The sequence below is a fragment of the Dendrobates tinctorius genome, unplaced genomic scaffold (genome assembly GCF_039654945.1).
Source record: "Dendrobates tinctorius isolate UK_male_01 unplaced genomic scaffold, ASM3965494v1 ptg000345l, whole genome shotgun sequence".
NCBI lineage: Eukaryota > Metazoa > Chordata > Amphibia > Anura > Dendrobatidae > Dendrobates > Dendrobates tinctorius.
In genome coordinates, this window is record NW_027362011.1 from 362993 (window position 1) to 377426 (window position 14434).

Below are 14434 nucleotides of genomic sequence, written 5' to 3' on the forward strand. Positions count from 1 at the left end.
TGTGCGACTCCTCAATGACCCCTAACTCTAACATTACCTTGACTTCTCGGGAGACGGCTTCACGGCACGCTTCCAGGATTCTGTAGGGTTTCACATGGACGGTGACCCCAGGTTCCGTTATGATGTCATGTTTCAATAGTGTAGTCTGCCCGGGTTTTTCAGAGAAAAACCTTTGGTTGTGAAGTAGAAACTGCCTGACCTCAGTCTTTTGCCACTCCAAGAGAGTGTCTGCAATCAGTACCTCCGGTACGGTATGCGAGCAGACGGGCCGTGCCAGATCCGTTGATAAGGCAGCCCGATCTTTCCAGGGTTTTATCAGATTCACATGATAGATCTGTTCAGGTTTCCTTTTACCTGCCTGATGCACTTTGTAGTTTACCTCACCAACTCTTTCCTTAATCTCAAAGGGGCCCTGCCACTTTGCCAGGAATTTACTGTCGGCCGTAGGGACCAGGATCAACACCCTATCTCCGGGTGCAAACGTACGGATCTTGGCGCCCCTATCATAGATTCTTTTCTGGGCTCCCTGAGCCTGCATCATGTGCTCTTTGACGATGGGCATAACAGCCGCAATACGGTCCTGCATTTGTATTACATGATCTATCATTGTTTTAAATGGAGTGACCTGACCCTCCCAGGTTTCTTTTGCGACGTTTAACAGTTCACGGGGATGTCAGGTGTACAATAACTCGAAAGGTGAGAATCCGGTGGAAGACTGGGGCACTTCCCTGATGGCAAAAAGCAAATACAGAAGTACATAGTCCCAGTTTTTCCCATCTTTGTCTATCGCCTTTCTCAGCATCTGCTTCAGAGTTTTATTGAACCGTTCGACCAGCCCGTCTGTTTGAGGGTGATACACGGATGTGCGTAACGGTTCGATTTGTAGCAACATGCAGAGCTCCCTCATTACCCTTGACATAAAGGGAGTCCCCTGGTCGGTGAGTATCTGTTTTGGAATATCGACCCGACTAAACACATGCACCAGCTTCTTGGCAATCGTCTTGGTGGCCGTGTTATGCAAAGGGATGGCCTCTGGGTAACGAGAGGCATTATCCAAGATGACCAGGATATGTTGGTGTCCACGTGCAGACCGTGGAAGGGGCCCAACTAAATCCATCCCAATCCTCTCAAACAGGACTTCAATAATAGGTAGGGATACCAAAGGGCTACAGAACTGGGGTTTAGGCGCAGAGGCTTGGCAGTCAGGACAAGACTCACAATATACACGAACATCATGATGAATGCCTGGCCAAATAAAATAGTGTAATATCCTTTCGGTGGTTTTCTGGACTCCCAGGTGACCTCCCATCACATGTCCGTGGGCCAGGTCCAGCACTTTCCGCCGGTAGGGTTTTGGCACGACTAATCGTTGCACCGTGTCTTCCCCTTTTTTCTCTATCTGACATAATAAATCATTCTCCAGGACCATGTAAGGATATGCCAGCTTAGTGCCAGGTTCTACGGGTACCCCATTTATCACTTTTACATTTGTCCTAGCCTGAGAAAGGGTAGGATCCTTTATTTGCTCACTTTGGAAGTCATCTTTCTGGACTTCCACATCTGGCAAACGGGGAGGTGGATGGCTGCCTGTGCCCTCCTCTTCCCTGGTCTCTGTATCCCCCGCCATGACTGAAAACGGGAACTGAAGGTCATTTCCAGTAGACTTGTCACTAGAGTCTTCCTGGCGAACCTCCTCCAGGGGTTCAGGACCCACACGCGCCATGGGAGAGGAATCCCGTACACTGTTACCCTGGGGCATCAATTGATTGTCCCACAATTGCCAGAAGTGGGGGAAATCCTGGCCCAAGATAACATCATGCAACAATGTGGGGACTAGTCCCACTTTATGCTGCACAGACCCATAGGAAGTAGAAATGCATATGACAGCGGTGAGGTACGAACAGGTGTCTCCATGCACACACGTTACAGAAAATTTGTCTGATGGTCCAGTCGATGCTGACACCAGACTGGCCTTCACCAGGGTCACCACACTTCCCGAGTCTACCAATGCCACCACCCTTTTTCCATCCACCGTTACATCACACAGGTGTTTTTCCACCTTACTTTGACCGGCATTCACACTCACTATCCGGGCAACCATAGACAAGCATTTTTTAGAGTCTGTGACGTCGCACTGCATGGGTTCAGTAGTGACTGGACAGTTCGCAGCGATGTGGCCCATCTCTTGGCAGCGAAAACACCTAACGGGCCCCTTGCCTAGACCAAAGTTCGTTACTCTTGGCCTCACCGTGCGGGCAGTCCCATTTTCCTCCCCCACTGTCTTAGGGATTTTTCCTTCTCCCCTACTCCCGGGAACAGTCTTACTGGTTCCACGTGGAGATGATAAAGACTGAGGTGGGGTAGCGTCGTCTCGGAGTCCTTCCGCCACGGAGTAACGCTCAACCATATCCACCAGTTGATCTGCCGTCGTAGGATTTCCATGGCTTACCCACTTCCTCAGGGCTGGCGGTAGAGCTCTCAGGTACTTGTCCAGGACGACTCTGGATCATCTCTGGCGCCGTCAGCACCATGGGTTGTAGCCACTTCTTCGTCAGGTGGATCAGGTCGAACACCTGTGACCGCAGTGGTTTATCCGGCTGATAAGTTCATTGATGCACTCTTTGTGCACGGACAGCGGTAGTCACTCCCAGCCGGGCCAAGATCTCGGCTTTCAGTTTGTCAAAGTCCTGCGCGGCTTCAGGTTCTAAGTCATAATAAGCCTTTTGGGCCTCACCGTAAATAAACGGGGCAATCAGGTGGGCCTTCGGCCATTTTTCTCGCACCGCCGTCCGTTCAAACGTGGTCAGGTATGCCTCGACGTCATCTTCGGTCGTCATCTGCCAGTACCGACTCACGTGAATCACTCTCGAATCGGCGTCCGGGTTAACCTCAGGTAAGGTCGCCAGGCGCTGCGCCACCTGCTGGAGAAGCGAACGATCTGTAACTGCCATGTCCACCAACTCCTTCAGCTGGGCCATCATCACCCGATTAGCTTCTTGCTGGACGGCGGTGGACTGTACCAGCGCTTTCAGCACGTCCTCCATGTTCACGCTTTCAACGTGGTGCCCGCATTCTCCACTATACTGTGATAAAACACTCCGGGATCGCCTTTGCTGGGGTCAAAGGCCACGTGGGTTTAGCATGAAACTCAGGTGCACAGCTGGGATCCGGACATAACTGACACTGGGTCAGGTTTATTTAAGGTGAAAGCCAAAACATACAGGGAGTAAAACATAAAACAAATCCTTGCCTGTCCGGCACTAACTAAACAGGGTCCGAACTATCTACCAACTGGAGGGTTTCTCCCGTGCAGGCCAACCACAGTTACCATGAGCACTGCTTTCACTCACAAGTGTCTCTCACACAGACATGCTCACTGTGTTCCCCAAAACTGAGCGACTAACACCACCTGGCGTCCTTTTATATCCGCCTCCCATTACTCATTAGTCATCAGGTGAGATACAGACCAGACTAGCCCACATAGGAAAGGTATCTGGGCGAGATATACCTGCCCTCATCCACGATTCCCCCATGATTCTCACAGGGGCCTTTTAGGTCCCCATGCTTACTTTTTTGCTATTATCTGCAAAATTACTTAAGTTAGAATTTTGAAACTCCAGGTTATCCTCAAGTATGTCATTGTTGGTAATATCCAGTTGTTCATATAATTTAATTCATAGGCATTTTGGTGTAACAATGCTTTTTTGATGAAAACCACATCTGTACGGATTGGGGGCCTTTTAGGCCCCCATGTATTTTGTTATCATGTTCTCAGTAGTGTTTGTGTCTCAAGTTACTTTATTTGTACTCAGTAATGCTGGTGGAGGGGCCAGGGTGTGGATAATGCCATATGAGGATGTCATGTGATTTTTGGAGGGAGAGATAAGGCCATGACATCATCTCAGGTCCTTCTGAACACAGTAATGAGCTGTGTAGAGAGTAATGAGGACAGTATACACTGTGAGCTAATTGTGAAGGACTTAAGATAAGATGTTGAGAGGAAGTCTGATTCAGTTTCAGTTTCTCTGATTCTAAGAAGCCTGCAAAGGGTAAAGCTATTGAGCTACAGACATCCAGAGAATTGTACAACACCTATAAGAAAGTATAAAAGGTAAGAGAGGGTGAGAGGAGGGAGGGGGCACTTAACACTTACAGTGTGTCACATACAAGCAAAGAGTGGACAACCCTGATTGTGTTCATTGTTTTTTCTTTTAGTTTGCTAACATCTAGTCAGCAATGGCACAGTCTTCCTCCAAGCATCTGAGTGACAAAGAGATTGAAGCAATTGTGTTTCAAAGTGAAGATGAAAGTGAACTATCTTTGTCTGATGACGAGTACCTGCCACCAGAGAATCAAACATCCTCAAGTGATTCTTCTGATGATGAAGTGAATACAGTGGATCCTCAAGAAGTGATGAATAGAACATCCAAAACGAATGTTTTTTTGGACAGTAATCCTACATTAGTCGGACGTACTGCAATCCATAATATTGTGAGACAGGTTCAAGGAGCTGTGGGAAGTCCCAGTTACTTTTCCCCTAAAGACGTATTCTGTACTTTTTTTCTGACAGTATTGCAGAAGAGGTCCTTCTATGTTCAAACCTAGAAGGAAGACGTATCGCTTCTGCAAAAAATAAGTCCTGGAAAAATATCTCAAAAGAGGAACTTTATGCATACATTGGACTTTTACTACTGTCAGGGAGTCAAAAATCGTATGTTCCAATACAAGAATTATTTCTGGACCCACTTTCAGATCCACACTATAAGGCGTCAATGTCAGTGGACAGATATGAGGAAATTAGAAGACACATTCGATTTGATGATAAGCGAACACATGCATTGAGGTTTGAAACAGACAAATTAGCCCCTATTAGTTATATCTGGAACACATTTATCAAAAATTGCACCAAACTTTACAATCCTAGTGCTAATGTTACAGTAGAGGAGCAACTTATACCGTTCAGAGGACGCTGCAAGTTCATACAATTCATGCCCAGCAAGCCAGTCAAATATGGAATCAAAATCTTCTGGATGTGTGATTCTGCAAATTATTATGGTATAGATGGCGTAATCTACTGTGGCAAAGAGGTTGGTGCACCAGTACAGAAGGATCTGGTGTCTGAAATTGTCAAAACTCTTGCTGTTCCAATATTCAATTCAGGTAGAAACATTACCATGGACAATTATTTCAACAATGTTGAAGTAGGCAATTTTCTGCTTCAAAAAGCAATTACACTTGTTGGTACTATCAAGCCAAACCGACGAGAAATTCCAGAAGCACTGAAACCCAATCGTCAGCGAGCACTTTATGAGAGTGTCTTTGGATTCAATAACAAAGCGACTTTGGTATCTTACAAAGCGAAGGAGAAATCAGTGATTTTACTCAGTACCATGCATCACAATTGCAGTATTGACAACAATGACAGAAAATTAAAACCAGAAATCATCCTGCATTACAATAAAACAAAAGGAGGTGTAGACAAAAAGGATGAGATGATGGGAGAATATTCATGCAAGAGGCAAACAAAACGATGGCCTGTAGTACTTTTTTCAAATATGCTTGATGTAGCATCCCTAAATTCATTCATCTATACAGAAACTCATCCAGAATTCCATGCAGGGAGGAAGGACAGGAGACGCCTATTTTTGAAGGACCTTTGTCATGAACTTGTAATGCCTCACATGATACAGCGAAGCGATGTGAAAGGCTTGCTAAAGCAAACTAAAGAAGTAATGAAACAGTGCGGCGTACAGTTTCAGATGATTCCAGGGTCAGGAGAAAGAAAAAGAAAGCGCTGTTTCATGTGTCCAAGAAACTTAGAAAGGAAAACTGAGAGATTTTGTTCAATTTGTAAGGAAAATGTCTGCAAAGAACATTCTTCTGAAAAAATAACTTGTCAAAATAGTTTGGAAGACTAATATATTAGAAAAGAAACATAATAGAAATGTAGCTGCAGCTACCAGGACTGGCTGAATACAAACACTAAGGAAACCAGACAAAATCTCATGGAATAATAGCAGGGCAAAAACTTAGCTTTTAGTAGTCAGGAACTAAACTGGATGCAAGAGCTCAGAGCAGAAAGGATCACCAGCAGCCCTGCAGGGCGTCGGCTGCCTTATATCCACTCAGAAATTCCAGATGTCCAATCACACTCGCCTGTTCAGATGACAGGTTCTTCCAATCCCAATCAATTTCACTACCTCTCTTCACCAGCAGAGGGAGTTCATCAGACATCAAAGGTGAAGGGGAGAATGAAGTCACAACAGTACCTCCCCCTTGAGGAAGGGTCACCGAACCCTCATCCACGCCACCAGGGCGATCAGGATGGGCCCGATGAAAAGCACGCACCAATCTTTCGGCATGAATATCGGAAGCAGGGACCCAAGAATTATCCTCCTGGCCATAACCCTTCCATTTAACCAAATACTGGAGTCTCTGTCTAGCCAGACGAGAATCCAGTGTCTTCTCAAGCTCATATTCCACATTACCTTCAACCAATACAGGGTCAGGAGGTGCCACCACAGGAACTACTGGCTCAACAAACCTCTTTAACAGAGACTTATGAAACACATTATGGATCTTGAATGTAACAGGAAGAGCCAATCGAAAAGCGACCGGATTAAGAATCTCCAAAATCTTGTAAGGTCCAATAAATCTAGGTTTAAACTTTGGAGAAGCCACCTTCATAGAGATATTCTTTGATGATAACCAAACCATATCACCCACCTTAAACCGGGGACCAATTGTCCTATGCCGGTTGGAAAACCGCTGGGCCTTTTCCTGGGAGAGAGACAACTTATCCATCACTTGGTCCCAGATCTGGTGCATTCTCTCCATCACAGTGTCAACACCTGGGCAGGCAGAAGACTCCACCTGCCCTGAAGAGAATCGAGGATGAAACCCAAAGTTACAAAAAAAAGGTGACATCAAAGTGGCAGAACTAGCTCTATTATTTAAAGCAAATTCGGCCAAGGGCAAAAATGAAACCCAATCAGCCTGATCAGCAGAAATAAAACATCTCAAATACGACTCCAAAGTCTGGTTTGTTCTCTCCGTCTGCCCATTGGTCTGAGGGTGAAACGCAGAGGAGAAGGACAACTGAATTCCCAGCTTGGAACAGAAAGTCCTCCAAAATCTAGAAACAAACTGAACTCCTCTGTCAGATACAATATTCTCAGGAATCCCGTGCAAGCGAACCACCTGTTGCAAAAACAAGGGCACCAACTCTGAGGAAGATGGCAACTTAGGGAGTGGTACAAGATGGACCATCTTAGAGAATCTATCACAAATCACCCAAATAACAGTCATTCTCTGAGAGAAAGGTTTAGAGCGGGAGCAAGACCCACAGGACTGCACAAAATTCCTGACATCACGAGACAAGGCGGGCCACCAAAAAGACCGACTCACCAAATCTCTAGTACCAAAAATACCTGGATGACCAGCCAATGCGGAGCAATGAACCTCAGACATCACTCTCTTCCTCCACTGGTCAGGAACATACAATTTTCCAATGGGACAACGCTCAGGTTTGTCCTCCTGAAACTCTTCCAGAATACGTCTCAAATCGGGCGAGATGGCAGAAAGAACTACCCCCTCACCTAAGATGGTAGCAGGCTTGGTCACAATAGGAGAATCAGCAAAGAAAATCCTAGAGAGGGCGTCTGCCTTGACATTCTTAGTGCCCAGAAGAAAAGAGACCACAAAATCAAAACGTGTGAAAAACAAGGCCCACCTAGCCTGTCTAGGATTCAAGCGTTTGGCCGACTCCAGGTAAATCAAATTCTTGTGGTCAGTAAGGACCACGTCTTGATGTTTAGCTCCCTCCAACCAATGTCTCCACTCCTCAAATGCCCATTTCATGGCTAACAGTTCCCGATTCCTCACATCATAGTTACGTTCGGATGTGGAGAACTTTCGGGAAAAGAAAGCACGGATTCAGTTTAGGTGTTACAGGATCTTTTTGGGACAAAACAGCTCCTGCACCAATCTCAGAAGCGTCCACCTCTACCTGAAACGGGAGTGAGACATCAGGTTGCCGCAAAACCGGAGCAGAAGTGAACCTTCGCTTCAGCTCCTGAATGGAAGAAACAGCCTCCGGAGACCAATTCAGCACATCAGCCCCCTTCTTAGTCAAATTAGTCAATGGCTTGGCAATACCAGGAAAGTTAGCTATAAATCTACGATAAAAATTAGCAAAACCCAAAAACTTCTGGAGGGTCTTCAAAGAAGTGGGCTGAACCCAATCATAAATGGCCTGTACCTTGGCCGGGTCCATTTCAATAGTTGACGGAAACAAAATAAATCCCAAAAATGAAATCCTCTGTACACCAAAAGGGCATTTCGATCCCTTGACATACAGGGAATTTTCACTCAAAATCCGGAACACAGACCGAACATGTTCCACATGAGAGTCCCAATCCTTGGAAAAGATCAAAATATCATCCAGATAGATGATCAAAAATGTATCCACAAAGTCTCGGAAAATATCATTCATGAAGCACTGGAAGACAGAAGGGGCATTAGTGAGCCCAAAAGGCATCACCAGGTACTCAAAATGTCCCTCCGGAGTATTAAATGCCATCTTCCATTCATCCCCCTGCTTAATGCGAATAAGATTATACGCCCCCCTGAGGTCAAGCTTGGTAAACCAGCAAGCACCTTTAACTCTGGAGAATAGATCAGAAATCAGGGGTAACGGATACTGATATTTAACAGTAATTTTGTTGAGGGAACGATAGTCAATACAAGGCCTTAATGAACCATCTTTCTTGGCCACAAAAAAAACCCAGCACCTAAGGGTGAAGAGGATGGTCTAATACGACCCTTCTCCAACGACTCATTAATATAGGATCGCATAGCCTCGTGGTCAGGTACAGATAAATTGAAAAGTCGACCCTTGGGAAATTTACACCCAGGGCTCAGCTCAATTAAACAGTCATAACTCCTATGAGGAGGCAAAGACGCAGACTCATTCTCACTAAATACATCATAAAAATCATCCAAATAGTCAGGAACATCATGCGACTGGGGAGAGGTGGAGAAAATAGGAGCGTCACTAAGGGCACACTGACAACCCCAACTCACCACAGACACAGATTTCCAATCCAAAACTGGATTATGGATTTGCAACCAGGGAAACTCCAGAACGATGGTATCATGCAAATTATGCAACACCAAAAATCTGCAATTTTCTTGATGGTCTGGGGGCGACCCGCATTACCACCTGGGTCCAAAACTGAGGTTTATTCTTCGCCAAAGGAGTAGCATCAATACCCCTCAAAGGGATAGGCGTCCGCAGAGGTGTCATAGGAAACCCACAACGTTTAGCAAAATCCAAGTCCATCAGGTTCAGAGCTGCTCCCGAATCCACAAAAGCCTTAGCGGAAAATGTGGACAGGGAGCAGATCAGAGTAATTGCCAGAAGAAACTTAGGTTGAACACCACCCACAGCAAATGTGTGTGCAAAACGTTTCTCTCATTTAGGGCAGACAGAAATAATATGAGAGGCATCTCCACAGAAAAAACACAGCTTATTACGACTTCTGAACTCCTGACGTTGAGCCCTAGACGAAACTCTATCACATTGCATAGGTTCAGACATTTGTTCAACAGGTGGCATCACCTCTCATGCAGTTTTGCGTTCACGCAAACGCCGATCAATCTGAATGGCTAATGACATAGAATCGTCAAGACCAGAGGGAACAGGAAATCCCACCATAGTATCTTTTACGGTTTCTGACAAACCCTTCCGAAAGAGAGCTGCCAAGGCACCATCATTCCAGTTATTAATTACCGCCCACTTTCGGAATTTTTGACAGTACAACTCTGCAGAATCCTGACTCTGGCTCAATGCCAACAGGGCCTTTTTAGCCTGATCAATAGCATTAGGTTCATCATACAACAACCCCAAGGCCTGAAAAAATGCGTTCACATCAGTCAGAGTAGGATCATCAGGTTTCAAAGAAAACGCCCAATCCTGGGGATCGCCGCACAGCAAAGAGATGACAATTTTAACCTGCTGCGCGGAGCTCCCCGATGAGTTAGGCTTCAAGGCAAAAAATAATTTACAATTATTCTTAAAATTCAGAAATTTAGACCGATCCCCAAAAAACACATCAGGAGTAGGGATCTTTGGTTCAGCAGCATGTGAATGAGCAAGATAGGCGGAAATTCCCTGCACTTCAGCAGTAAGCTGCTCCACATGATCAGACAATTGCTTAATCTCCATTGAGAAAAAAATCCCCCTACGACCTCAGAGAAAGAGGAAAAATATACACAAAAAAAAATTCTGACACTTATTTTCTTTGTTTTTTTTTTACAATTTTATCCTGCCATTGAGTACCCTAGAACCAGCGGTATGGCTGGTGATTCTGTTATCAATGAGTCACCGGAGGAGGAGAAAACAAAAATACAAGCTAAGTCCAGAAAACCAGAGAGGTTGGTAGCTATCGGATTGCAGACCCCTGATCCTATACACCACAACTAACAGTAGCCGTGGGGGGTTCCTACGGTGCCCTAGACCCCTCGTCACAGCCGGAGAACTACATAAGCCTAAAGAAGGAAAGGGGAAATCTAAACTGCCCCAGAGCAGACCCCAATGCAATAGACAGCCCCCAACATGTATTGTCTGTGAAAAACAGATGAAAACACAAACACAGACAGAAAGACAGGCTGAGCAAACGATGGGGCCCAACTAACTAGATAGGACAGGACAAAAAAGATGCTGGCTGCAATCCGCAAAAAACCCTACCAAAAATGTCCTATCCGTCTGATAGGGAAAAAGGCCCTGAAGTCGCTAGACTTCAAAATCACTATATCAGCACTCAGGTATAATCTGAAAACAGAACAAAGAGATCAACTGATCAGAGACAAAAATGGAATTCAGCCAGTCCCAACCAGGATTGGCTGAATACAAACACTAAGGGAACCAGACAAAATCTCATGGAATAATAGCAGGGCAAAAACTTAGCTTTTAGTAGACAGGAACTAAACTGGATGCAAGAGCTCAGAGCAGAAAGGATCACCAGCAGCCCTGCAGGGCGTCGGCTGCCTTATATCCACTCAGAAATTCCAGATGTCCAATCACACTCGCCTGTTCAGATGACAGGTTCTTCCAATCCCAATCAATTTCACTACCTCTCTTCACCAGCAGAGGGAGTTCATCAGACATCAAAGGTGAAGGGGAAAATGAACTCACAACAGAAAACTGTGTGAGTAACAAATCTACTCACCCAGGATCTGGTTTTCTGTTCAGGGTAGAGGCGGTCAATTGTTCAGCCTGAGATGGAAGTCTAAGTGGTATATTATAACCCGCTGAAGGCCTCCAAGTTGTCGGAGAAGGGATTTCTATGTCTCCTCAGGTATTTTCTATATTATGGGTACCCATGCAATCAAGCATAATCAGAGAGACAGACTGCTCGTTGTATTTCCAAATACCGAATATACTCGTGTATAAGCCGACCCCCCCCTAATTTTGCCACAAAAAACTGGGAAAACTTATTGACTCATGTATAAGCCGAGGGTGATGCTGCACAAGGGTTAATGGTGGTCCAAAAAGATGCTCCATAGATAAATACCCCCCATAAAATGCTGCACAAGGGTTAATGGTGGTCCAAGAAGATGCTCCATAGATAAAAAAAAAAAAACATATATTGCTGCACAAGGGTTAATGGTGGCCCAAGAAGATGCTCCATAGAATAAAAAAAAAACATATATTGGTGCACAAGGGTGGCCCAACAAGATGCTCCATAGATAAAAAAAAAACATGCTACTACACAAGGGTTAATGCTGGCCCAAGAAGATGCTCCATAAATACCCCCCATATGCTGCTGCACAAGGATTAATGTTGGCTCAAGAAGATGCTCCATAAATACTCCCCATATGCTGCTGCACAAGGGTTGATGCTGGCCCAAGAAGATGCTCTTTAAATACCCCCATATGCTGCTGCACAAGGGTTAATGCTGGCCCAAGAAGATGCTCCATAAATACCCCCATATGCTGCTGTACAAGGGTTAATGCTGGCCCAAGAAGATGCTCCATAAATACCCCCATATGCTGCTGTACAAGGGTTAATGCTGGCCCAAGAAGATGCTCCATAAATACCCCCCCATATGCTGCTGCTGCCGCTGTTGCAATTAAAAAAAATGATAATGACATACTCACCTCTCGTTGCTGGGGGCCAGGTGCCAGTGTCGCCGCTGGCTTAGGCCCCCAGCACTGGCGATACTTACCAGTCCCCGTTCCGTCGCTGAGCTTGGCTGTCTCCCGGGTCTCTGCAGTGACGTTCAGCAGAGGGTGTGCAATGACGTCACAGCCAGAGGACCCGGAGACAGGTGAATATTGCTCTGCCCCCTGTCATACTCACCCCCTCCTGGCGCACGGTCTTCTCTGCAGCCCCTGCTTCTCCCTCGATCGTCTTCTTTCTGCGTTCACTTCTGTCTCTGTAAAAACAATCCCCTTTAACCCCTTTCCGACATCAGGTGTAAATGTATGCTGATGTCGGACTCTCTCCCCTTTGATTTGGGCTCCGGTGCTGAGACATCTTTTCAGGCACGTCAGCTGTTTTGAACAGCTGACATGTGCCCCTAACAGCCTCTGACAGCGGCATTTATCTCACACTTCTGGACAGCACCAGAAATCCCACCCATCAGTGACCCTGTCACATGATCGCGGGTCATCGATGGGTAGGTATGACAACTAAAGGTCTCTAGCAGACCTCTATGGATGTCATTGCCAGCTTGCTATCAGCGCTGCGCGCTAGCTGAAACCTTGTGACCCAAGGATCATCCTGCCGAACTCCCACTCGCCTTTTAACATGGGCAAAACACTACTCGGACAACACAGGGTGAGGGTAAAACAGTGGGGAAATGCTTTATTGAACCACAAAACAGGCAGGTAGCACATAAAACAGTCCCAGCAAAATACCCAAGATGGTGCACATTACAGTCTCACCCTTCCGCTGGCTCGCCGGGCTAATAGCAGCTGTGACTTCAGATCTTCCAGGGTCACTACCCCACCTGTGGCACACAGACAGAGAGGAGGTAACGACAAGTGTAGGAAGATGACAATCCATTGAGTCCATACATGGTACAAGGCCAGTTGATCCAAGGATCACAACCTGGCTTCATCTTCCAGGGTTGACTACATCACCTGTGACACGCACAGAGAGGAGGTGATAGCAAATGTAGGAAGACTACAGTTCATTGAGCCCATATAAGGTACAAGGCCAGTTGATCTGAGGATTACAACCTGGCATCTCCAAATGTATCCATGGTTCAGCAATAGTCAATGGAACAGATCTGTATTTTTCCAACTGAGGCTGAAAACCTCAAGGTTGTTTGCTGTAGAATGATAGATCCGTGTCCCTCGTGATGGAGCCATGATGTAAAATGTCTGCTGTCCTGTCTCTGGTCCTTTTGGGACGTATGGATGAATCTCTCTGGCTGTTTCTCCCTCAGTCTCATTATAGAGGCAGTATTTCAGCTGATGTTATTTGTGGATTTTTCTTGGCATCCCAATTTTCCTGGCATTTGTTAAAAATCACAGGTGAGGATCCTACCTTTAGTAGCCATTCAAACCCAATTGTGTCAACTTCTGTGCATGTTATCAGGCCAAAATCACTAGGGTATGTAAACTTTTGCTCAGGGTCATTTGAAAGTTTTTGGTTGTCTTTATGATTTAAAAAGAGAAAACACAGTAGTTTGACAATAAATGGTGTCATCCAACCACTAAACATGAGTGGAGAAAAAGTTTTGGTGTTATCATTCATATTCTCTGAAAAAAAATAAGAAAGCAAAAATTCTGCCAGGGTATGTAAACTTTTGAGCTTAACTGTTTATTCAAGCGAGACTAGACAAAGAAAACCCTAAAATCATGTATCATGTTATCCGAAACAGTCAGAAAACTAGCCACATATTGGCAGACCCCAGACCTCAGACTATATACTGTGTAAGTTTATAAGCCCCTCCAGTGTCAGGAATAGATAGTATGTGACAATCCCGTATATACCGCTCAGGGAACACTTACCTGTCAGAGATAATTTCCATATTCATACTAAATAATGGCACAGATCTCCCAGACATTATGACTGCACATATCCCTAGTCTTTATACCGATATTGCACTCATTCCCTGACAGACCGCAGCATGGCCATTAGTTAGAAGCTGCTAATGATCTTTGTAGCAGGTAAGATTTCCCTGAGTGGTACATATTGGGCCGTCTGAAGACTGAGTTTAGTCTAGGACAATTTGTCTGCACTACTAATTATCAGCAGTTACATTACCAAACTAGGGCAGTCCTTATAGGAGAAAAACACAAGAATTATACTGTATTGTCACATACTATCTATTCCTGACACTGGAGTGGGTTATAAACTTACACAGCATATAGTCTGAGGTCTGGGATCTGCCAATATGTGGCTAGTTTTCTGACTGTT

The 14434-nt window shown here is 45.4% G+C and overlaps 1 pseudogene; it reads left to right on the plus strand.

The window, feature by feature from the left end:
• LOC141074976 (uncharacterized) overlaps positions 1 to 14434 on the plus strand; it is a 268806-nt pseudogene that overhangs the window by 16739 nt on the left and 237633 nt on the right.